This window comes from Lepus europaeus, chromosome X (genome assembly GCF_033115175.1).
Source record: "Lepus europaeus isolate LE1 chromosome X, mLepTim1.pri, whole genome shotgun sequence".
Lineage (NCBI taxonomy): Eukaryota > Metazoa > Chordata > Mammalia > Lagomorpha > Leporidae > Lepus > Lepus europaeus.
This window is the reverse complement of record NC_084850.1, coordinates 60809151-60833924: the sequence shown is the minus strand read 5'-3', so window position 1 is coordinate 60833924 and position 24774 is coordinate 60809151. Positions and strand designations below refer to the sequence as shown.

The window sequence follows — 24774 nt, the reverse complement described above, 5'->3', positions numbered from 1 at the left end:
TCTTATAACCCAGCACCTTTCGGGAAAATAGTTCCTTATACAATAGCCAACATTTTCAAGGCACACTGTACCCCTTTTCACCAACACCCACATTTTTTGTTGTTGTCAGACTGATTGATTATTGTGTTTATTATTTCACTTCCAATTGCAGGTATGATTTAGATATGATGGAGAAGTGATTGTTAGACTTATCTTCTTTCTGTACACAAAGATAAATAAAATATATGGAACAACTATTTTCAAGGATTGAACAAGTAATGGCCTGCCAGAAAAAAATACTGTTGAAAGGAAGATGAAAAAAAGCTAGAGAAAGATAAGATACAGTCAATTCTTATTACTCATAGACTCTGTATCTGGAAATTCACTTACTCACTACAACTTACCTGTAACCCCAAATCAATACTTATATTGAGGGGCCAGCACAGCAAGTAGAGCCACCTTGCCACCTGTGATGCAGGCATCCCATATGGGCACCGGTTGGTGTCTTGGCCACTCTACTTCCCATCCAGCACCCTGATAATGTGCCTGGGAAAAGCAGAGGAGAATGGCCCAAGTACTTGGGCCCCTGCCACCCATGTGGGAGACTTGGATGAAACTCCTGGCTCCTGGCTTTGGCCTGTCTCAGCCTCAGCCATCTGGGGAGTGAACCAGCAGATGAAAGAGCTCTCTGTCCCCTCCTCTCTCTCTGCAACTCTTTCAAATACATAAGTAAATGTATTGTTTTAAAAAATACTTATGGAGAGTGGGAGTATGGGTGGGAGGGAGGTAGGATGGGAAGAATCACTACACTCCTAAATTTGTATATATCAAATTCATGAATTTTATATTCCTTAAATAAAATTTAAAACATGCTTATGGAGATTTCAACATCATACAGGGACATGCACAGAGGGACAAAAAATTTGAATTGTCTAAAGTACATGTCCTGGGGCCTGTGCTATGGCATAGTAGGTTAAGCTTCTGCCTGCAGCACTGGTATCCCATATGGGCATCGGTTTGAGTCCCATTTGCTCCACTTCTGATCCAGCTTCTTGCTAATATGCCTGGGAAAGCAGTGGAAGATGGCCAAAGTGCTTGAGCCCCTGAACCCATACAGGAGACCGGGAAGAAGCTCCTGGCTCCTGGCTTTGGATTGGCCCAGCTCTGGCTGTTGCAGCCATTTGAGGTGTGAACCAATGGAAGACCCTTCTCTCTGTAACTCTGCCTCTCAAATAAATAAATAAAATCTTTTAAAAAAAAAATGAAGTGCATGTTTCCAGCTGAGGCCAAACAAAGCAATGCTCTTCCTCCTGTCATATCCACTCTCTCTTTAGTGCCACATTTTTATTGGTAATCTTGTTATTTAAAATGCCCCCCAAGTGTAGTACTGAAGTAATATCTTGCATTCTCAAGTGCAAGAAAGCTGTGGTGTGCTTTATGGAGAAAATATGGGCATTTGATGAGTTTTGTTAAGGCATGGGTTGTAGTGTTATTGGCTATGAGTTAAATAATGAATCAACAATATATATGAAGTAAGCTATTGGGGCTGGTGCTGTGGCTTAGCAGGTAAAGCTGCCACCACCTGCAGTGCCAGCATCCCATATGGGTGCTGGTTTGAGTCCCAGCGCTCCACTTCCGATCCGGCTCTCTGCTATAGCCTGGGAGAAGAGTAAAAGATGGCCAAGTCCTTGGGCCCCTGCACTCTGGCTCCTGGCTCTGGATCGGCCCAGACCTGGCCGTTGCAGCCATCTGGAGAGTGAACCAGTGGATGGGAGACCTCTCTCTCTCTGCAATTTACTGCCAGCAGATTTGCTCTTGGAGAAATATTAAAGGCAATTCTGCAGACTAGAGGGAAATTATACCAGCTGGACATTCAGAGCAATACAAAGGAATGAAAATGGTAAATATCTTGATAAATATAAAAGACTTAATTTTTTATTTCTTCATGTACTGAAAAACAATAGATTGTTCAAAGCAAAAAGATTGAAATGTATCATAGAAGCTGTAGTCTACACAGAAATGAAAAGGCATAAAGGCCTGTGCCGTGGCTCACTAGGCTAATCCTCTGCCTGTGGCGCCGGCACACCGGGTTCTAGTCCCGGTTGGGGTGCCGGATTCTGTCCCGGTTGCTCCTTTTCCAGTCCAGCTCTCTGGAAGGCAGTGGCCCAGGAAGGCAGTGGAGGATGGCCCAAGTGCTTGGGCATGGGAGACCAGGAGGAAGCACCTGGCTCCTGGCTTCGGATCGGTGCAGTGCACCGGCCGTAGCGGCCATTTGGGGGGTGAACCAACGGAAGGAAGACCTTTATCTCTGTCTCTGTCTCTCTCTCACTGTCTAACTCTGCCTGTCAAAAAAAAAAATGCATGAAAACAATGGTTCAGGAGCCGACGCTGTGGCGTAGAGGATAAAGCTGCTGCCTGCAAGTGCCGGCATCCCGTATGCGCACAGGTTCGAGTCCTGACTGCTCCACTTCTGATCCAGCTCTCTGCTATAGCCTGGGAAAGCAGTAGAAGATGGCGCAAGTGCTTGGGCCCCTGCACCCACGTGGGAGACCAGAAAGAAATGCCTGGCTCCTGGGTTCAGATCGGCACAGCTCTGGCCGTTGTGGCCAGCTGAGGAGTGAACCAGCAGATGGAAGACCTCCATCTCTGCCTCTGCCTCTCTGTAACTCTTTCAAATAAATCTTTAAAAAATAAATAAAGAAAAAAGAAAACAATGGTGCAATGTCAAGGAGAGGAATAAAAGGAAGTGTACTTGTCGTCCTATGGGAGCCCAAAGTCCGTGAGGGCTCATGCATAATGTCCGCTAATTCCAAAGAAAACCCCCTGAAAGTCCAGTTGGGCGAGACAATCACCTTTTTTCATGGGACTAAATGATGGTGGTGGGTTGGTCAATGGTAATTGGCATCAGCCACCCGCGGGACACAACATTAAATCATACATGAGTATAAACAAGCACAATCGATTCGTGGTCAATATTAGCCATATAAAAAGCCAAAATATAATTCAAAAAATGTTCACGTAATGGCAAGGAAGGGAGAAAAGCAGGGGAAAAAAAGGATAAAGAACAGATGGGAAAATTGTCATGATGGTAGACTTAGAAATAATTTTGTAATAGTCAACTAAATGTGGTGAAATAGTCCAGATAAAAGGTACAAATTGTTCATGCTAACTATAAGAAGCTCAGTTTAGTTATAAAGACTTAGGTTCAAACAAAAGGATGGGGAAAATATACACTGCCCAAACACTAATCATAGGAAATCTAGTGACATTATTAATGTCAGACAAAGTAGACTTCAAAATAAGGAAGATTACCAAAGATCAGAATTATTTCATACTAATAAAATGATCAGTTCACAAGAAGACTAAGAGAGCTTCAAAACATGTGAAGCAAATGATGGTAGAATTTAATGGAGAAATACAAAAATCCACAATTATATTTGGAGACTTTAATTCTCCTCTCTCAGTAATCAATAGAACAAGTTAATAGTTATTAAGCCACCAGCAATGAATTTGCTCTAATTGACTTTTTTTTAAAATTTATTTACCTGTTTGAGAGGCAGAGTTATAAACAGAGAGAGGGAGAGACAGAGAGAGAGATCTTCCTTCCGCTGGTTCACTCCCAAATGGCCGCAATAGCTAGAGCTGCACAGATCCGAAGCCAGAAGCCAGGAGCCCCCACTGGGTCTCCCATGTGGGTGTAGGGGTCCAAGCACCCTTTCACTGCCTTCGCAGGCCATAATGGAGAGCTGCTTTGGAAGAGGATCAGTCGGGACTAGAACTGGAGCCCATGTGGGAGGATTAACCCACTGTGCCACAGCGCCATCCCCCCAGTTGACATTTATAGCTCACTCTCCTCCACCCACCAATCCGCACTCTTTTTTGAGTGGGTGAAAAATGTTTACCACGAGGGGCCATATTCTGGACCATGAAGGAACTGTCAATACATTTAAAAGAATAAAAGTAATAAAAATATGTTCACTGACCACAAGGAAATTAAAGTAGAAACCAATAATTATAAAGCAACAGGCAGGTCTGGGCCAGACAGAAATCAAGAGCCAGGAACTCCATCCTGGTCTTCCATAGGGAGCTGGATTGGAAGCAGAGCAGCCAGGACTTGAACTGGCACTCCCACATGGGATGCAAGTGTAGCAAGTGACAAATTAAGCAGCTGCACCACAACACTGGTCCCAAGAACCTTTAAAATGTTAACAGCAAGAAGACAATCTAGAAAGGGGTACAGTTGACAGTGACATACCTATGGATGATAAAATACAGCAGAACTCCATTGTTCTTACTTTGTACATGTATTTTCTGTTAAGGAGAAATTTTCATATTGACAAGTCTAGCTCAGCGCTTTTTAAGCTTTAATGTGCACAAGTATCACGTAGAGGTTTTGTTAAAAGTAAAATTCTGATTTGTTACATGTGGGTGGACCCAGGAATGTACACTTCTGACAAGTTCCCAGGTGCTGCTGCTGGTCCTCAGAACACACTTCAGGTAGAGAGAGAGTACAGCTCAAACATTGATCAGGGAAGAAGAGTCCAGTCAGGTAAAATGATTCTCAACAGAATATCTCTTATTGCTTTAACAATGTTCAAGTGTCTGGCTTGGACAAATTGCATTTCTCAGGGTATTGGGAGAACATGCAAATAAGACTCCTAAAGCACTCTTAGGGATAATTTTTATTTTCATCAATTTGGAGACTAAGAGAGGTGCCAGAGGGCAATTGTGATCACTGATGTCAAAAAGGAAATAAGTGAGCAAGTGTAACTGGACACATCAGTAAGCATGCTGTTGATTCCAAGAGACAGTCTAAAATGGATTATTTGTAAAGGATAGTGTGTGTTCACTGGACCCGGTATGATTTCACTGGGAACACAACCTGTCAGACTAGCTCATTATCTTTGATCTATTTACTACAAGGGTAGGTCAGTGCAGTTCAGTACACAGAGAGCAAGCGAAATTTTGCAAATCACTACCTGAGGACTTTTCATGGTATTATTTCTACAAAGCAGCACAGTAGGGACTAGCTGTGAGGGCTAATTAGAGGAATTAGTAACTGGTTGACCAAATCTGTCCAGGGGATTAATGATTCATAGCTTCCAAAGAGCAGTCTTCAGTTCTGTTACAAGTTCGCATCCTTGGCCTGGTCTATTTAGAAAAAGATTTATTTATTTGAAAAGCAGAGCTACAGAGAGGCAGAGGAAGAGAGACACAGAGAGAGACAGAGAGAGGTCTTCTATCTGTCGCTCCACTCCCCAGATGGCCACAACGGCTGGAGCTGCGCCCATCTGAAGCCAGGAGCCAGGAGCTTCTTCCGGGTCTCTCACGTGGGTGCCAGTAGCCCATGGGCTTGAGCCATCCTCCACTGCCCTCCCAGGCCACAGCAGAGGGCTGGATCAGAAATGGAGCAGCCGGGACTCAAACTAGTGCCCAAATGGGATACCGGCACTGTAGGCAGTGGCTTTGCCCACTATGCCACAGCGCCGGACCCTATTTAGGCAATTTTAACAATGGCATAGATCGGTGATTCTGATTGGCATATATTAGAATATCTTGGGAACAGAGGTCTTCAGTCCTAGCTTCTGATTTAGCAGGTAGGGATAAGGACTTGGCAATCTGTAATTTAAATAGGCATTTCAAGATGATTCAGAGGAAGATGCTCTGTGGATCTCAGTTTGAAAAAAAAAAAAACCAACATGATGAATAGGGATAAGCACAAACTTAGCTCTAAACACTCTTTTTTTTTTTTTTTGACAGGCAGAGTGGATAGTGAGAGAGAGAGAGAGAGAGAAAGGTCTTCCTTTTGCCGTTGGTTCACCCTCCAATGGCCGCTGCGGCCGGTGCATCTCGCTGATCCGAAGCCAGGAGCCAGGTGCTTCTCCTGGTCTCCCATGCGGGTGCAGGGCCCAAGCACTTGGGCCATCCTCCACTGCCTTCCCGGGCCATAGCAGAGAGCTGGCCTGGAAGAGGGGCAACTGGGATAGAATCCGGCGCCCCAATCCGGGACTAGAACCTGGTGTGCCGGCGCCGCAAGGCAGAGGATTAGCCTGTTAAGCCATGGCGCCGGCGTAGTCTGCTTTCTGTTGCTATAACAGAATACCCAAGACTGGGTAATTAATTTTAAAAAGAAGTTAATGTTGGCTCGTGTTTCTGGAAGTGGGGAAGTCTGACAGCATGGTGCTGTCATCTTCTCAGCTTCTGATGAGGGCCTTGGGCTTTTTTAACTCATCGCAGAGAATGGAAAAAGAAGCAGATCCTTCCAAAAAGCACATGAACGATGGACTTGTTTTATCACAACCCACTTTAACAGTATCTAATCTCGTCTCGCAAGAGTGAGAACCCAGTCTCCCAATTCATGAGGGCTCTGTCTTCATGACCTGAATGCCTCCCACTAGGCCTCACCTCCCAACATGGCCACACTGAGGAATTAGGTTCCAACAAACTTTTGCAGGACACACGCAAACCATAGTAGTCTGAATTTTTGTTCAAATTCATTATTTTTAAGAGAAATTCAGGACTTTCGCTTCTGAGAAGGTGGAGTACACACACGTTTTGCTATTTATCTCACTACGTGCAATGAACAACTCTTGATGTTGAAACAAACAGAAAGTGACTCTTGAAGATGGAAAGAGAGCAGACTTTCCACGGATCTTGGGACCCCACAAAAGATGTGGTTGTGAGTTTTTTGAATTTTCTGTTTGCCATATATATCCAGACTTGGAGCTGATGAAAGGTGCAGCCCAAAGCTGCAGAAGCAGCAACCCAGAACTGCCAGTGAGTGAAGACAAAAGAAGTCCCAAGGAAAGCCTGCTCTCTCTATCCAAAAGATCAGAAAGGAGTGATCTAGCCAGACAGAAAGCTTGTACACAATAACTGCTGTACTGCAGCCAGACACTACAGGTAACGTGGGGCACTACATCTACCCACACCAGCAAAAGCCTAGTGGCAAGCCCAGACCTCCACCCATGCAAAAGTATAACAAGGCAGCGCAATCACCCCATCAGGTGGTATCAGAAGAGGCCTCAAAGAGTGAGGACTTTCACCACAGCTTAGGTGTAAAAAGTCAACTTCCTTTTATGGTGTCAATAGAAGCCACACGGATAACAGTAGTAAGCTTTTTTAAAAAAAAGATTTATTTATTTATTTGAAAGATAGAGTTATAGAGAGGCAGAGGCAGAGAGAGAGAGAGAGAGAGATCTTCCATCTGATGTTTTACTTACCAATTGGCCGCACAATGGCCGGAGCTGTGCTGATCCGAAGCCAGGAGCCAGGAGCTTCTACCAGGTCTCCCACATGGGTGCAGGGGCCCAGGGACTTGGGCCATCTTCTACTGCTTTCCCAGGCCACAGCAGAGAGCTGGATTGGAAGAGGAGCAGCTGGGACTCGAACTGGTGACCATATGCGATGCCGGCACTGCAGGTGGCAGCTTTACCTGCTACGCCACCGCGCAGGCCCATAAGCTCTTCTATCTCTCTCAACCAGGGAGGTTTCAGTGGAGCCTGAGTGAGGAGCTGGAACCTCCATCCCCACTCAGCAGTCTTTCCTTTTCACACCTGAGGAAGCCAAAGGAGTAACCCGCCCTTTCACCACCACCTGTTTCCCCTGACAGAACACTGTCACAAGAAGCTAGCTAAAAAAAAGGCATAAGCCGGCGCCGTGGCTTAACAGGCTAATCCTCCGCCTTGCGGCGCCAACACACTGGGTTCTAGTCCCGGTTGGGGCGCTGGATTCTATCCCGGTTGCCCCTCTTCCAGGCCAGCTCTCTGCTATGGCCCGGGAAGGCAGTGGAGGATGGCCCAAGTCCTTGGGCCCTGCACCCGCATGGGAGACCAGGAGAAGCACCTGGCTCCTGGCTTCGGATCAGCGCAGTGCGCCGGCCGCAGCGGCCATTGGAGGGTGAACCAACGGCAAAAAGGAAGACCTTTCTCTCTGTCTCTCTCTCACTATCCACTCTGCCTGTCAAAAAAAAAAAAAAAAAAAGGCATAAATACGATCCAGGGTCTTATTACAAAATACTCAATACTGCAAAGTTTCAAATAAAAATAATTTATCATATCAAAAGCCAGGTAAATGTCTAACTGATTTAAAAAAGGCAATTTCCCAGGGCTGCCTTAACAAATTATCACAAACTGAATGGATCAAATACAACAGAATTTATTGTCTCACGGTTGTGGAGCCTAGAAGTCTGAAATCAAAGTATTGGCAGGACTGCATTCCCTGTGAAACCTGCAAGGGATAATCGTTCCTTGTTTCTTCCTAGCTTCTGGTGGTGGCCATGAATCCTTGGTATTCCTTAGCTGTACTGCTGTATCGCTTTAATATCGTCTTCTGCTGTCAGATAGCATTCTCACTGTGTGTCTGTGTCCATTCTCCTCTTCGTAAAAATATGGCATTGTAATGGCCATATTAAAAATATGTATTGTAATGGGGCCCACCCTAATGAACATGTCTTAAATTATTTACATCTGCAAAGACCCTATTTCCAAGTAAAGTCACATTCACAGGACCTGTAGTCAGGACATCAACATACATTTTTATTTGGGAACAATATTCAACCCATAATAGATGCCAACACTGAAAGACAGAAATCTTTCAATTATTTGATAAATATTTTATTTTATTTTTTCCCAGAAACCTTTTATTTAAGGAATACAAACTTCATACATTTCATAATTACAAATTTAGGAACATAGTGATTCTTTCCACCGTACCCGCCCTCCCACCCACTCTCCCACCCCTCTTCCTCCTCCTTCTCCTATTCCCATTTTTATTTTTTACTAAGATCCATTTTCAATTAACTTTATACACATACAATTAACTCTATGTTAAGTAAAGAGTCCAATAGTATGAAGAAAAAACTGTTCCTCAACAGTTGAGACAAGGGCTGTTCAAAGTCATTGCTTCCCAAAGTTGACAAATATTTTAAAGGCATCATGATAAAAATGATTCAGCAAGTAATTATAAACACACTTCATACACATGAAGAGGTAGAAAGTCTTAGCAAATAAATAGAGAATATAAAGAACAAAATAGATATTCACTAAAATAGCTATTTCACTAAGATGTGAAAGAAGCTCAACAGCAGAATGGAAGTGACAAAAGAAAATATAACCAATGAATTGGAGTATAGATCAATAAAAGTTGCCAATCTGAACAACAGAAAGAGAAAATAGATTTCTAAAAATGAGCTAAGCCTTAGAGTCCTGTGCTACTATAACAAAAGGTCTAAATTTATGGTGTCTCAAAAACACAGAAGAAAAACATTGGGGCTAAGAAGTACTCAAAGCAATGACTGAAAACGTCCCAAAATTGACAAGAAACATAAACCTACAGCTTCTGAAGCTGAGTAAATCCCAAACAGGATATACTTAAAAGAACCCACGCCAATAGACATCTTAATTAAACTTCTGAAAACTAAAAACAAAGAAAAAGGCCGGCGCCAGGGCTCACTTGGCTAATCCTCCGCCTGTGGCGCCGGCAACCCAGGTTCCATTCTCGGTCGGGGCGCCAGATTCTGTCCCGGTTGCTCCTCTTCCAGGCCAGCTCTCTGCTGTGGTCCGGGAGTGCAGTGGAGGATGGCCCAAGTACTTGGGCCCTGCATCTGCATGGGAGACCCGGAGGAAGTGCCTGGTTCCTGGCTTCGGATGGGTGCAGTGCGCCAGCCGCAGCGGCCATTTGGGGGGTGAACCAATGGAAGGAAGACCTTTCTCTCGCTCTCTCTCTCACTGTCTAACTCTGCCTGCCAAAAAAAAAAGAAAGAAAGAAAGAAAAAATCTCATATGTAGCCAGAAAAAAATTCCACTTTACCTCTGGAAGGGGGACTATATGAATGACAATATATTTTACATGAGAAGCCAAAGAAGCTAGAGGAAATTGGCACAATATTTTTAAAGTGTTGTGAGAAAAGAACTGTCAAGCCAGAATTCTTTGCCCTGTGAAAATGTCTTTCAAAAATGATGGGAGGGGTCGGCGCTGTGGCACAGGGGGTTAACGCCCTGGCCTGAAGCGCCGACATCCCATACGGGCGCCTGTTCTAGTCCCAGCTGCTCTAGTCTAGGAAAATTCTCTGTCTTTGCTTCTCAAGACCTTGCTACCTTTTAAAAGTAATGGCTAGGGCTGGCGCTGCGGTGTAGCGGGTAAAGCTGCCACCTGCAGTACCAGCATCTCACATGGACAACAGTTCGAGTCCTGGCTGCTCCACTTCCTATCCAGCTTTCTGCTATGGCCTGGGAAAGCAGTAGAGAATGGCCCAAGTCTTTGGGCCCCTGCACACCTGCGTGGGAGACCTGGAAGAAGCTCCTGGCTCCTGCTTCGGATTGGCGCAACTCCATCCCATATGGGTGCCCGTTCAAGTCCCAGCTGCTCCACTTCCAATCTAACTCTCTGCTATGGCCTGGGAAAGTGGTAGAAGATGACCCAAAGTGTTTGGACCCCTGTACTCTTGGGAGATCTGGAAGAAGCTCCTGGCTCCTGGCTTTGGATGAGCTCAACTCTGGCCTTTGTAGCCATTTGGGGAGTGAATGAGCAGATGGAAGACTTCGCTCTCTCTGCCTCTGCCTCTCTGTAACTCTGCCTTTCAAATACATAAATAAATAAATCTTAAAAATAATAGGTATAATAATATATTAAGGGATATACAATATAAAAATATAAATTGTCACTTAAAACACATAAAATGTGGGATGGTAGAATAAAAGTATAGTTTTTAATGCAAAGTTAAATTGTTATCAACTTAAAACAACCTGTTATAACTACAAGATATTTTATGTTACCCTCATGGTAATCATAAAACAAAAACCTATAACAGACACATGAAGATAAGAAGCAAAGAATCACAGCATATCACTAGAGAAAAATCACTTTATCACTAAGGAAGACAGCAAGAGAATGTACAAAACAACTAGAAAAAAGAAGCAAAATGATAGTAGTAAGCCTTTACTTATAAATAAGCAGAGGATGGTCCAAGTCCTTGGGCCCCTGCACCCACGTGGGAGACCCAGAGGAGGCTCCTGGCTCCTGGCTTCGGATTGGTGCCGCTCCGGCAGTTGAGGCCATCTGGGGAGTGAACCAGAGGATGGAAGACCTCTCTCTCTCTCTCTCTCTCTGCCTCTCCTTCTCTCTGTGTGTAACTCTGACTTTCAAGTAAAGAAATAAACTTTTTTAAAAAAAGAGTACGTAACAATTGTAAATATGCATACACTCAACATTGGAGCATCTAACTATATAAAACAAATATTAATACACATTGAGAGAGAGAGAGATGGTGTAACAAAAATATTAGGTGACTTCAATACTCAATTTCAGTGATGGAAAAATCATTGAGACAAGAAACCAATAAGGAAACATGAGACTTAAATTATGCTTAAGACATATACAGAACATTCCATTCAATAGAAGCAGCATGTACATTCTTCTCAAGAACATATGGAACATTCTCCAGAATATATCATATTTCTGATCTTAAAACAAAGCTTAACACATTTAAGAAGGTAGGAAATCATATCAAGATTCTTTCTGGACCATAATAGTATGAGAATAGAAAATAAGAAGAGAAATTTCAGAACATTCTTAAGTAAATGGAAATTAAACAACATGTTCCTGAACAACCAATGTATCAAGGAAGAAAGTAAAGGAAAATTTAAAATTATGTTAAGACAAACAAAAATGGAAACCCAATGTAGCAAAAGTTATGAGATGGAATAATAAGAGCAGGTCCAAGAGGGAGTCTGTTGCAATAAACATCTACATCAAAAATAAGAAAGCTATCAAACAACCTAATATTACATCTCAAGTAACTAGATAAAGAAGAAAATAAACCCAAAGACAGGAAGAGGAAGGAAATAATAAAGATCATGGCAGAAATAAATGAATTATACAGTAGGAAAACAATAAAAATAATAAACAATACTAACAGTTGGTTTTCTGGGCAAAATAAACAAAATTGACAAACTTTTTGCTATACTAAGAAAAAACAGAGAAGGCACAAATAAATAAAAATCAGAAATGAAAGAGGAGACATTATAATTGATACCACAGAAACAAAGAGGATCATAAGAAACTATTATGAACAATTACTTATCAACAAATTGGATAACAGAAGAAATGGATAAATTCCATGACACATACAACCTACTGAAATTGAATCATGAAGAAATAGAAAGTCCCAATAGCTCAGTAATGAGTAAGTAGATTGAATCAGTAATAAAAATATCACATCAAAGGAAAACTCAGCAATTGATGGCCTCTGTGCTGAATTCTACCAAATATTTAAGAAATTAATATCAATTCTTCTTAAACTCTTCCAAAATGTGAAGGAAAGGAAATATTGCTAAATTCATTTTATGAGGCCAGCATTACTCTTATACCAAAGCCAGGCTAAGATATAAGAAAAGAAAATTACATGCCAATATCATGATGAATATACATGCAAAAACACTCAACCAAATAATAGCAAACTGAATTCAACAGAACATCAAAAGGATCATTCGCCATGATCAAGTGGGATTTATTCCAAGAAGACCAGGATGGTTCAACATGCACAATCTATAAATGTGATACACTACATCAATAGAATGAAGAACAAAATTACATGGTATCTCAATATATTCAGGGAAAAAAACAACAAAATTTAACGTTCTTGAATGATAAAAATAATCTCTAAAAACATTAGATATGGAAGGAATATATGTCAACACAATAAAGGTCATATGTGACAAATCCACAGCTAATATTATCATGGTGACAAATTGAAAGCCTACTGTTACCACTTCTACTCAGCATAGTATTGGAAATCTTACCCAGAGCAATTAGTCAAGAGAAAGAAATAAGAGGCATCTAAATTGGAAAAGAAGAAAGAATGGTCCCTGTTTGCAGATAACAATCTTTTAAAAAAAGATTTATTTTATTTATTTGAAAGATAAACTTATAGAGAGGTAGAGGCAGAGAGACAGAGGTCTTCCACCCACTGGTTCACTCTCCAGATGGCAGCAATAGCCAGAGCTGCGCCGATCAGAAGCCAGGAGCCAGGAGCTTCTTCCAGGTCTCCCACACAGTTGCAGGGGCCCAAGGACTTGTGCCATCATCTGCTGCTTTCCCAGACACACTAGCAGTGAACAGGATCAGAAGTGGAGCAGCTGGGACTCAAACAGGTGCCCATATGGGATGCAGGCTGGGGCTTTAACCCACTGTGCCACAGCACCGGCCCCAGATGACATAATTTTATATGTAAAAAATCCTAAAGATTCCAACCCAAAACTGTTAAATAAATAAGTTAATTCAGTAAAATTGTAGGATATAAAATCAACATACAAATAACAGCAAACTATCCAAAAAACCAAGAAAACGATCCTATTCTGAATAGCTACACAAAAATTAAATACTTAAGAATAAATTTTTGAGATCTTCCATTCACTGGCTCACTACCCAAATGGTCACAATGCTGGGCTGGGGTAAGCTGAAGCCAGGAGACTGGAACTCCATACAGATCTCCCACATGGGTGGCAAGGGCCCGAGCAATTGGGCCATCTTCTGCTGCTTCACCGGGCACATTAGCAGGTAGCTGGTTTGGAAGTGGAGCAGTTGGGACTTGAACTGACTCTCAGGTGGTGTGCCAGCATTGTATACTGCAGCTTAACCCACTGTGCCACAATACCAGCCCCACTAAGAATAAGTTTAACTGAAGCTGGTGCTGTGGTGCAGTGGGTTAAAGCCCCAGCCTGCAGCGCCAGCATCCCATATGGGCGCCGGTTCGAGTCCCAGCTGCTCCACTTCCGATCCAGCTCTCTGCTATGGCCTGGGAAAACAGTAGAAGATGGCCCAAGTCCTTAGGCCCCTGCACCCACGTAGGAGACCTGGAAGAAGCTCCTGGCTCCTGGCTTCGGATTGGCCCTGCTCCAGCCATTGCGGACATTTGGGGAGTGAACTCTTTCAAATAAATAAAATAAATCTTTTTTTTTTTTAAGAATAGTTTAAGAAAGTGAAACGCCTATACTCTGAACTATAAAAATATTGATGAAAGAATTTGAAGAAGGGAAGTGGGCATTTGGTGTAGTAGTTAAGACACTGGGGGGCTGGCGCTATGGCATAGTAGGCTAAGCCTCCCCATGCAGTGCGGCATACTGTATGGGCGCTGGTTCCAGTCCTGGCTGCCTCTCTTCCAATCCAGCTCTCTGCTATGGCCTGGGAAAGCAGTGGAAGATGGCCCAAGTCCTTTGGCCCCTGCATCCACGTGGGAGACCCATAGGAAGCTCCTGGCTCCTGGCTTTGGGTTGGCCCAGCTCCAGCCATTACAGACATTCTGGGAGTAAGCCAGAGGATGGAGGACACGTCTCTCTGTCTCTCCCTCCCTCTGTCTATAACTCTACCTCTCAAAAATAAAAAAAGAAGAAGACACTGTTTGGGACACTCACATGCCATATTGGAGTATCTGATTTTTTTTTTAATAGGCAGAGTTACACAGTGAGAGAGAGAGACAGAGAGAAAGAAAGGTCTTCCTTTTTCTGTTGGTTTACCCCCAAAGTGGCTGCTATGGTCAGCGCATTGCGGCCGGTGCGCTGCACTGATCTAAAGCCAGGAGCCAGGTGTTACCTCCTGGTCTCCCATGCAGGTGCAGGGCCCAAGGACTTGGGCCATCCTCCACTGCACTCCCGGGCCACAGCAGAGAGCTGGATTGGAAGAGGAGCAACCGGGACAGAATCCAGCGCCCCAACCCGGACTAGTACCCAGTGTGCCAGCGCCACAGGTGGAGGATTAGCCTAGTGAGCCAGGGCGCCAGCCGGAGTATCTGGTTTAGAGCCCAAAATCCACTCCTGACCCCCCTTCCAGCTAATGTGCACCCTGAGAGGCAGCAGGTGATGGCCTAAGTAGTTGGTCTCTCTGCCACCTATATGGGAGACTCAGATTGAGCTCCTGAATCCCAGCTTTGACCTGGCCCAACTCTTGGCTGTTGCAGGCATTCAGAGAGTGAACCACCAGATGGGAGATCTCTGTCTATCTCTCTGCCTTTCAAATAAATCAAAATAAATAAGGGTGAGCATTTGGTGCAGCAGTTAAGGTACTGTTTGGGATGCTCACATATCATATTGGAGTACCTGGGATTAGGTCTCAATCCTAGCTTCCTGTTAATGTGTACCCTGGGAGACAGTAGGTAATGAGTTAAGTATATGAGTCCCCATCATCCTTGTGGGAGACCCAAATGGAGTTCCTTGTTCCTGGCTTCTGCCTGGCCCAGCCTGGGCATTTAGGGACTGAACCAGTGGATAGAAGATCTCTCGGTGTCTATCTTTGTCTTTCTGTGTCTTTTTTTTTAAAAAGATTTATTTATTTATTTGAAAGGCAGAGTTACACAGAGAGAGGAGAGGCAGAGAGAGAGAGAGGTCTTCCATCCAATGGTTCACTCCCCAGTTGGCTGCAATGGCCAGAGCTACGCCAATCAGAAGCTAGGAGCCAGGAGCTTCTTCCGGGTCTTCCACATGGGTCAGGGCCCAAGGACTCAGGCCATCTTCTACTGTTTTCCCAGGCCATAGCAGAGAGCTGGATCGGAAATGGAGCAGCCAGGACTAGAACCGGCATCCATATGGGATGCCAGCGCTTCAGGCCAGGGCATAAACCCGCTGCACCACAGTGCCAGCCCCTCTGTGTCTATCTTTGTGTTTCTCTCAGTGTGTCCCTACCTTTCAAATAAAATGAAAATTAATAAATAAAAATAATAAATAAATAATTTTATTTAAAAAATTTTTAAAGATTTATTTATTTGAAAGTCAGAGTTACACAGAGAGAGGAGAGGCACAGAGAGAGAGAGAGAGAGAGCAAGCAAGGTCTTCCATCGGCTGGTTCACTCACCAGCTGGCCACAACAGCCAGAGCTGTGCCGGTCAGAAGCCAGGAGCCAGGAGCTTCTTCCGGGTCTCCCATGCAGGGGGCAGGGGCCCAAGGACTTGGGCCATCTTCTACTGCTTTCCCAGGCCATAGCAGAGAGCTGGATCGGAAGTGGAGCAGCTGGGTCTCAAACCGGAACCCATATGGGATGCTGGTGCTTCAGGCCAGGGCATTAACCCACTGCGCCACAGCACCAGCCCCATAAATAAAGAATTTTCAAAAAGAAATTGATAAAGATTAAATAAATGGAAAGATTCTGTGTTCACTGATTAGAAAAGTAATGTTAATTATTTTAAAATTATTAATATTGTTAAATTTTCCATGCTACTCAAAACAATCTACAGAGTCAATGCTATACCTAGGAAAATTCCAATGATATTGTTCACAAAACTAGATAAAATAATCATAAAATTCATACTGAACCACAAAAGACCCCAAAAAGCCAAAGCAATCTTGAGCAAGAAGAATAAAGCTGGAGGTATCAAACTACCTATCTTCAAAATCTGCAATTCCAAGGTAGTCTAAGCAGAAGGTATTGGCATAAATCCAGAGATGCAAATCAATGGAAACAAGTAGAGAGCCCAGAAAGAAATCCCTGCCTTTATGGTCAGTTGGTACCAAGAATGTACAATGAGGAAAGAACAATCTCTTCAATGAATTGTACTGGGAAGACTGCATATCTACGTGCAGAGAATGAAATTAGACTCCATATAGAAAATCAACTCAAAATGGATTAAAGACTTAAGTTTAAGACCTGAACTCAAACCAATATATCCAACAAAGAACTAGTATATAGAATATATAAAGAACTTCTAGAATCTTAACAGTAAAAAAAAAACGACCAATCCAATTAAAAAATGGACAAAATACATAAAGCGATATTCCATGATTAAGAAGATACAGATATGGGGCTGGCACTGTGGCGTAGCGGGTAAAGCCACCACATGCAGTGCTGGCATCCCATATGGGTGCCAGTTTGAGTCCCGGCTGCTCCACTTCTGATCCTGCTCTCTGCTGTGGCCTGGGAAAGCAGTAGAAGATGGCCCAGGTCCTTCTGCCCCTGCACCCACGTGGGAGACCTGGAGGAGGCCCTTGGCTGCTGGCTCCTGGCTTCAGATTGGCACAGCTCTGGCTTTTGTGGCCAGTTGGGGAGTGAACCAGCGGATGGAGGACCTCTCTCTCTCTGTCTCTTCTTCTCTCTCTGTATAACTCTGCCTTTCAAATAAATAAATAAATCTTAAAAAAAGAAGATACAGATAGCAAATAAGCACAGGAAATATTGTCCAACCTTGTTAGAGGAATGCAAATTAAAACCATAATATCACCACATACTTGTCAGAATGAAGAAAATTAAAAACAGTGGCAACATCAAGTATCAGTAAGAATGTGGAGAAACTGATCACTTGTACATTATTGTTTGAAATGTAAAATGGTACAATCACTCTGGAAAAAGAGTATGACAGTTCTTTCTTTCTTTATTTATTTATTTGAAAGGCAGAGTTACACAGAGGCAGAGAGAGAGAGAGAGAGAGAGAGAGAGAGAGAGATTTTTTTTGACAGGCAGAGTTAGACAGTGAGAGAGAGAGAGAGACAGAGAGAAAGGTCTTCCTTCCGTTGGTTCACTCCCCAAATGGCTGCTGCACCGATCCGGGAGCCAGGTGCTTCCTCCTGGTCTCCCATGCGGGTGCAGGGCCCAAGCACCTGGGCCATTCTCCACTGCCCTCCCGGGCCACAGCAGAGAGCTGGCCTGGAAGAGGAGCAACCGGGACAGAATCCGGTGCCCCAACCGGGACTAGAACCCAGGGTGCTGGCACCGCAGGCGGAGGATTAGCCTAGTGAGCAGCGGCACCGAGAAAGAGATCTTCTATCTGATGGCTCATTCCTCAAATGACTGTAATGGCCGGAGCTGCGTTGATCCAAAGCCAGGAGTCTGGAGCTTCTTCCGGGTCTCCCACGCAGGTGCAGGGGCCCAAACACTTGGGTCATCCTCTGCTGCTTTCCCAGGCCATAGCAGAGAGCTAGATCGAAGTAGAGCAGCTGGGACAGGATGCCGGCACTGCAGACAGAGGCTTTATCTGCTACCAGAGTGCTGGCCCCGACAGTTTGTTTAGAAATTGAAATAAAATTACCACATTACCTACTAACTTCACAGAATTGTCACTCATCCCAGAGTTATTTTACAAGCTTAAGTGTCTGAATGGCACATGAAACATTCAGATACTCAAATTAATGCACATGGGTGTTCAGAACTATTAGAAGGCCTGAGAATTATGCCCCCCCCCCATCTCTTGTTGACCATAATGAGAAGCCTTGTTTCTCCTCCTGGCTAGCCTTTGCACTTAGGCACTAATAGTTTCTCTTCTCTCTTCTGTCTAGCTTGCCTGGCATGATCCTGAAGAAGTTGACTTTGACTTCCACGAAAACCACAGGTGAGCTAATATAGCTTTCTCCTTCCCCAGGCCTAACAGCAGCTGCCTTAGGCAGGCAGGAAATGTCTGTCTTGCATTGCTGCCAGTTATACTGCCTGCTATGGAGTGCGTGTTAAGATGCTGCAGTGGGTCCTCAGCTGAGATCTCTCCTGCTTTTTCCCCACAAGACACATAGTGATTTGTGGCTTTCCTCAGCCCTGAATAGGCCCCTGGCTTGTTTTCAAGGTAAGACTCAAAGGTTGTGAGCCTTCACCAATTTTTCCAGGATAGGGGCAGCTCATTTCCTTTCCCAGATGGTTGTCCCTTTTCCTCTCTTCCTCAATGCAGAGTGTCACTTTTTCAGTCTCTTTTGGCGGCCTTCTCTCTCCAACTTGGGATGCCTCTTATGGTTCCTGGTTCTCTTGGACCAGTTGATCTGTGTTTTGTATATAGAACCTCCAACACCTTGTGTAATTGCAAAGCATCATTACCGGTCACCTGTTAGGTAGGCAAGATCGTGTGCTATGTGCTGCCTCAACCTGCTAACAAGTAGCATATATCTAATAGGAGTGTAATTAATATCAAACACATGGTAAGAGCCACAATAACTATATAGCACTAGGAATTCAGATCTGATTCACTCCCATTTCCCAAGAATCAAGAGCCTGGACAGGAGGGGCCGGCACTGTGGAGGTGCAGGTAAAACCACTGCCTGTGGTGCCGGCATCCCATATGGGTGCCTGTTTGAGACCCGGCTGCTCCACTTCCGATCCAGCTCTCTGCTATGGCCTGGGAAAGCAGTAGAAGATGGCCCAAGTCCTTGGGCCCCTGCATCTGCGTGGGAGACCCAGAAGAAACTCCTGGCTCCTGGCTTTGGATCAGCCCAGCTCCGGCTGTTGCGGCCATTTGGGGATTGAACCAGCAGATGGAAGACCTCTCTCTCTCTCTCTCTCTCTCTCTCTCTGCCTCTCCTTCTCTCTGTGTGTAACTCTGACTGTCAAATAAATAAGTAAATCTTTAAAAAAAATAAGAGCCTGGACAGGAGCCAAGGGCTTTGCCAGGGAGCCTTTGCAAGCTGTGCACTTGAAGTCGCCGTTATTTTTGCATTGATTTCCCATTGCTGCTCTAATAAATTACCAAAAAATTGAGTGGCTTCATACAACACAGGTTTAGGATCTCAACAATGCTAACTGCCTTGCCTGTGTCCATTTCCTCCACCTTCAGAGGACATCACTGCAACGTGTTTGGTCGTCACATCCTCTTAGAAGGACTGCTGTGTCCCCCAGTCTGAGTGACTAAGCACTGTCTCTCTCAGTCTCTTCCATTCTGACAGATGCCCTATTCTCGAGAAACCTTGCTACTTTGCTCTAAAAACAAAACAAAACAAAACAAAAAACAGGGCTGCTGTGATTATGCTCTATCCATCTCAGTAGCTGTACTGGAGTCCCTTTTGCTACGTAAGGTAGCATAGTTTCCAGGGCATTACAACGTCTTTGAGGATCCATCTTTCTGCCTACCAGAAGTTTCCTTTGCTCTACCCTGGCTAAGCCTCCTTTCTCGATCATCTCCAGACTCTTCCCTGTGGCCTCTCTCCCACAACGCATGGCTCCAGGCTTTCTGCTCGTATTTGCTTTCTGGTAATATAAGAAACGTTTGGCTTTTCAGTGTGGTGTTTTTCTGTTGTACTTTTACTCAGAGGCCCCTCAGGGTGGAAGGAGCTGTCTTAGTCTTCAGTGGTAGGGAGCGTGCTAAGCCTGAGTGTAAACTAGCAGGCCCGGGGTGGGGGGCTCCCTTCAGTGCTGAGGTATCTGGATTTAATTCACAGGAGAATTTCAGGAATGAAGCGGACTAAATGTATTAACTCAGAGATGTTGGCTCTTGAGGAGGGCCTCCAACAGAATCAATGCCATAATCCAATTTTTTTCTAAAGGTCAGTTCTTTTCCAAGCATCTAGAAGTTCTGCCATATCCCCTCCAGCTCTTCTGTAATTTTGCTAACAGTTTTCTTTTAATTCTCTTTCATTTTCAATTGCGATTATATCTGAAAAATCATGGGTTACATTTACTGTTCACTCCTCCCCCCAAAAAACAGGTGTTAAAATACACACAAAGCTACCAAATACACACAAAATCTCCCCTTGGGTTGTGCAAAGGGTACACACAGCATGCTTTGGGAAATATGTGACAGCAATCTCATGTTGACACTTCAGGCAATAAGGAAGAATGCAGGGGCCGCTTCCAGTTGGTCCTCAAAATAAGTATCAGAAGACAGTTTCCACAGTCTGTCAAGCCACATGTGCCTGCATTTCTGCCCACACTCTGCCTCCATCATTTTTCTATAGGTGAGCTCTCTATAAAACACTTCCGGCTTATTCCCGGGATCCCTGTTCCTTCTTACTACTCAAGATCAGAGCTCTGCAATCACTTCCCCAAACCCCACCTACACACACACACACACACACAATCAAGTTTTCCTTCTTACTGGACAATTCCCACCAGCACATAAACATGAGGGCACCCCTTCCACCATAAAAATATTCTCTGAATTCCACTTCTGCCTCTGGCTAATATAACCATTTCTTTTTTTTTTTTAAAGATTTATTTATTTATTTGAATGTTGGAGTTACAAAGAGGCAGAGGCAGACAGAGAGAGAGAGAGAGGTGTTCCATCCGCTGGTTTACTTCCCAAATGGCCTCAACGGCTGGAGCTGTGCCGATCCAAAGCCAGGAACCAGGAGCTTCTTCCAGGTCTCCCACGCGGGTGCAGGGGCCCAAGGACTTGGGCCACCTTCTACTGCTTTCCCAGGCCATAGTAGAGAGCTGGATTGGAAGTGGAGCAGCCGGGACTTGAATCAGCGCCCATATGGGATGCTGGCATTGCAGGCAGTGACCTTACCCGCTATGCCAAAGCGCCAGCCCCAGTGATTTCATAATTTTTTGAAGATTTATTTATTCATTTATTTGAAAGTCAGAGTTACAGAGAGGTAGAGACAGAAAGAGAGGTCTTCCATTCTCTGGTTCACTCCCAGATGGCCGCAACAGCTGGAGCTTGCCGATCCAAAGCCAGGAGCCAGGAGCTTCTTTCAGGTCTCCTACGCAGGTGCAGGGACCCAAGGACTTGGGCCATCTTCTACTGCCATCCCAGGCCATAACAGAGAGCTGGATCAGTAGAGGAGTAGCCGGGACTCGAACTGGTGCCCATATGGGATGCTGGCGCTTCAGGCCAGGGCGTTAACCTGCTGTGCCACAGCACCAGCCCCTGACTTCATAATTTGTAAGAGGCCCAGTACTCTGGTCTTTGACCACAGAGTGGAGCACCTCCTCACTGAGAAGTTAGGTTGGATGCAGGGAGACCAGGCTGCTCCACAGACAAGGGACAAACCACCCTCCTTTGTCCTTGTCTGCAGGGGAGAGGCAGGAGGACTCTCAAACAGTGCAAGCTGCCGGAAGCCCCGCAGAACCGCAGGCAGAGCCACCTGTGTTAGTGAGGAAGAAGGGGTACCGGAGCCACTAGGAAGCTGAACAAAGCAAATGAAGACCAGACCGTTCCAACTCGCAGCAACCTCTGAGCAGTGACAGGGTGGCAGCCGTTCCTTTTATTTCCTTCCCCATAAAGGGCGATCTGAGGTCGGCCGCATTCCGTTCCTGCTCCCAGGCCCCCAGAGAGGCAGACAAGTGGCTGCAGGCACCCCATTGGCGGACTGCGCGAGAGCACAGGCCTCAGACGTCAGCCTCTGCTTCTAAGCTCCGAGAGCTTTCTGTGTCACGAAGTCAGCACGGAGTCCACGAGAAGAGTAGAGCAGCACTCAAAGCCCAGGGGGTGGCTGCGTCTGGAGCCTTCAGGAGGAGCAGAGGCAGGTTTCTGAGCGATGACAGTCTCGAGACAGCAGGCCGGGCAAGCGTGGTTAGCTGGAACCCCACTGCAGAGGAGTCACCTCTATACTAGGGACATCAAGGACAAGGCCAGCTCGGTTACCTGTAGAGATGTGAATCAGACAAGTCTTGCAGGGAGAAAAGACGTAATCGAAGTGGTATCCTGGTCACCCTGAGGCCACGCTCCACTTCCAGGTGCCCAAGTGGTTGCTAGGTGAGGAGCAGCCCAGAGGCAGGCAGCTGAGTAGAGAAACCAAGATGACAGGGGCTTCTGGGCTGTGTCTGCTTGTCTCTCAGGACACTTCCGGGATGGAAGCTCACTCTCTCGGCCAGCTGACCATGACTTCACCCAGGGCCTCCAACACCTCCACTCGTAGTCCTTGAAGCCACCATCAAATTGGCTAACACTCTGCTCCTGCACCACCCACCGCTGGCAGCTGGTTTCTGTGATGAGGCCAGAATCTAGGCTGACAACGATCACACCACCCTGGTCCTTGCCAAGAGCATCCATAGACTCTATGTCCAAGTTATTGCTGGGCTCAAGCAAGATGAGGACGTCAGACTCCGGACAGGCCAGCTCTGCAAACACCACTCAGGCTTTCTGCCCTCCAGAGTGTTTGCAGCTCTGGATGGTGTGGGTGTGACTCTCAAGGCCAAAGCAGGCCAGGCACTTGCGGGCATCCTGGTAGGGCAGGTTGAAGCCGTGCTGCAGGTACGCAGTGGGCATCTCCTCCATGTGCAGCTGCTCTGCATACTGCTGGTTGAAGAAGCCAGTTTTCAGCCGGTGGTTCTTTCTCATTTCCCCGCGACCAGATGTCGGCTTACCGGTCAGCAACAGGAGCAATGTGCTCTTCCTACGCCATTAGGGCCCATGATGCAGATCCCATGATGCAGTGCGTGTCGAGGCCAAAATCCAGGTTCTTAAATAGTGGTTTCTGCCCCTCTTAGCCAAATGTCACATCGTGCAGATCCAGCACAGGAGGGCTAAGTGGTGGGGGGTTGTGGAAAGTGAAGCGAAGAATATACTCCTGGGGGGCGCTTCGGGAGCTCAGGAGCCTCCTGGGACGCCTCATCTTGGTTTTTGCAGTCGGCATTTCCTGCTGCTTCTTTCATTTGCTTTTCCGCCTGCTTGGTGGACTTGCCACCTGCCTTCGGCTCCTTCAGCTTTTTCTCCTGCTTCTCATAGTGCTTCAGGCAGCGCTTTCTGCTTCGACTGGTACATCTTGAAAGTCATATGATTGCCTCTGTAGTAATGGAGCCGCTGGGCGTCTAGATGGATGATATCCGTGCAGACGTCATCCAGGAAGCCCTGGTCATGGGAGCTGATCAGCAATGTCTTCCGCCAGCCCCAAAGGTAGTTACTGAGCCAGATGACAGGTGGTTGGTGGGTGCATCTGGTGTTGGCAGTGCCCTGGCCAGGGAGACACGCATACGCCAGCCCTCCACCCCCACCCCGAGAACTTCACCAGACTCCATTTTGCTTTGGCCTCTGCAGCTGCTGCCCCAGTAGCCCGCAATTCCTCACACACCTTCTCCAGCATCTCAGCGGATGCGTCATCCCTTGGCTGCAGCCATCCTTGAAGCTGGGGCTCCTCTTCCAGCAGCTTCAATCGCTTCCTGTTGGCTTGAAGAACAGCCTGCAGCCCTGGAGTCTCATCTGCTCCCACCTCCTGCTCAGTTGATGTTGGGAGGGATGCTCAGAGCGCGGTTGGTGATGTGCTTGAGGAGTGTGATCTTGCCCTTGCTGTGGGGGCCCACCAGCCCGTAGTGGCAGCCGGCTCCAATGTACAGATCTCTGTTGACGAACAACTCCTTGCCATGGGCAGAGCTGCTGAACTTCTCTAGCTTGCTATCAGGTGCATTTTAAAAAAAGATTTATTTATTTGAAAGAATTACACAGAGAGAGGAGAGGCAGAGAGAGAGAGAGAGGTCCTCCATCCTATGGTTCACTCCCCAATTGGCCGCAACAGCCGGAGCTGCGCTGATCCAAAGCCAGTGGCCAGGAGCTTCTTCTGCATCTCCCATGTGAGTGCAGGGGCCCAAGGACTTGGGCCATCTTCCACTGCTTCCCCAGGCCACAGCAGAGAGCTGGATCAGAAGAGGAGCAGCCAAGACTAGAACTGGCACCCATATGGGATACAGGTGCCACCCTCCGGCAGATGCTTAACCTACTGTGCCAGCCCTGAGCACTTCCTCTTCTTCCCCAGCTTGTGTATCTTCTACTGCCAGTTCTTCAAAGAAGGTCTTTTTGGTCTTCCTGTCCTTCTTCTCTTTCTTCACCACTTTGCCAGTGGTACTCATGCTCTCACCCCCTCCCCATCTACTCTGCTGCTTGGGGCCCTTTGGCATCACAGTGGCAGTTATGGGTACTCCAATGGCGTCGGGCCTATTTCCGCTTCAGAAGTTAACTTTTGAGTCAACTGACTGGGAATCTAGAGTGAGCCTAACTTCATCAAGTGAGCTATTTAGAAATCAGAGATCCACTCTCCTGTTGACCTTAAAGAAACCAGCTTCCATGAATTCAGCTGCAAGGAAATTGTGTGAGCAACTATGTGAACTTGAAAGAAAAGTCCTTTATAACATTATTCATTGTGTCACATGTTTTATGTGTGTGTGTGTGTATGTGTGTATCTCATC

The 24774-nt window shown here is 45.7% G+C and overlaps 1 pseudogene; it reads right to left on the bottom strand.

Annotated features, from left to right (window-relative positions):
- Positions 1-22454: 22454 nt before the first annotated feature.
- On the bottom strand, positions 22455-24000 carry LOC133752627 (ATP-binding cassette sub-family F member 1-like; annotated as a pseudogene).
- Positions 24001-24774: the final 774 nt, after the last annotated feature.